This window comes from Arachis duranensis, chromosome 1 (assembly GCF_000817695.3).
Source record: "Arachis duranensis cultivar V14167 chromosome 1, aradu.V14167.gnm2.J7QH, whole genome shotgun sequence".
NCBI lineage: Eukaryota > Viridiplantae > Streptophyta > Magnoliopsida > Fabales > Fabaceae > Arachis > Arachis duranensis.
In genome coordinates this window covers 70,736,572-70,738,135 of record NC_029772.3, presented here as the reverse complement: position 1 = coordinate 70,738,135, position 1,564 = coordinate 70,736,572, and positions in this window count along the sequence as shown.

The following is a 1,564-nucleotide window of genomic DNA, read 5'->3' as shown; positions in this document are numbered from 1 at the left end:
TAAGGGCATTCGCACGCCTTGTGCGGATGAATAGAGATCAAAATTTTACTACATGTGAGTATGCACACCTCTATGCGTACGCACACATTTCAAAACTTTCTTGGGCGTGTGCACGCACACCCTTGTGCGTACACACATGTCCTGTTTTTCAACTAAAATCTTGTTTTTAACTGTTTCACCTTCTCAACAAGCTTGTAAACTTCTATGACACCTATTTAAGATTCTTTGGCTTATTTTTTGGGCACCAAAACATAGGAAAGGTCCTAGGAGATTTAATTTGGATTTTACTTTGAAAAGTTAGAGAACGAAGGTTTAGGTTTCAGGTGTATCGAGGATGAGTGTGGTTGAGAGAGAAGGAAGGATAGTGAACTTGGTGGTTACTGACAACGAATTGATAAACTGATGAACTAATGAGATCGGAATGGAAAATTTTGAATTGACAATGGTTGTAATGAGTTGAGAACTTGGAAGCGAATAATGAGAAAATTATTGGATTATATGAGAGTGTGCGGAGTCTATATCTCTGGCGTAGCAGATTTCTCTGCTGCATGAGAAGTTGTTGTTGAGAGTATGCAGAGCCTATATCTCCAGCGTAGCAGATTTCTCAGCTGCATGAATCGTTGTTGTTGTTTCCTTCTCTACTGCATGAAGTGTGCGAGGCCTATATCCCTGAAGTAGTAGACTCCCTACTGCATGAGTGTGCATGGCACTATATCTCTGGCATAGCAGATTCACTACTACATGAGTGTGCAAGGCACTATATCTCTGGCGTGACAGAAAAGGCTACATCTGAAAGGATGTGTCGGGTTGGCATTTATGAACCGACAAATGATATCACGAGCCAATAGGACAGGCATTCATCATATGCATCTCTTATGTGTTTTTTGCTTTGATTACTTGAGTTTGCGTAATTGTATAATATGCCTACTTGCTTTTTGAATTACTTGTTATATATGATTACTACCTGTGTATTACTTGCTTACATTAATTGTGATTGTCTAGTGCTGAGGAGGCTAGGTAGGTGGTGGCGATAGGATCACACAGAGGTTAGGGTGGCGAAGGTTGTGAGATACAGCAGTGTGATTAGTATTAGTTAGAATTCCCCTAAGTTTAGATAACCCTACTTATGGTTTATGGTTTAATTTATTTATTTATGTTAAGCTTGAATATCTGTTTGGTGTGAAGTTCTAGGATTGCCTTCGGCGTCCCGAAACCTTACATCTTACATTATTGGGCACTGTTACCATACTGAGAACCTCCGGTTCTCATTCCATACTTTGTTGTTGTTTTTCAGATGCAAGTCGTAATTCACCTCGGTGAAATTACGGACATAGTGATAGAGCGGAGTATGGTTCTTTCCATGTTTATTTCTATTTTACTTTTGTCGTAGTATTCTCTCACTTTTTGTATATTTAGCTTTGTTGCCTTAAAGGCTTTATTTTCTAAAAACTTTGAGAGATAGGGTGTTATTGTTGTAAACTTCAAACTCTGTTGTATTCAGTTTGACTAGTCGGCCTAAACTCCGTAGGTTGTGACTAGTTCTCTTTTTGGTATTTCATATATA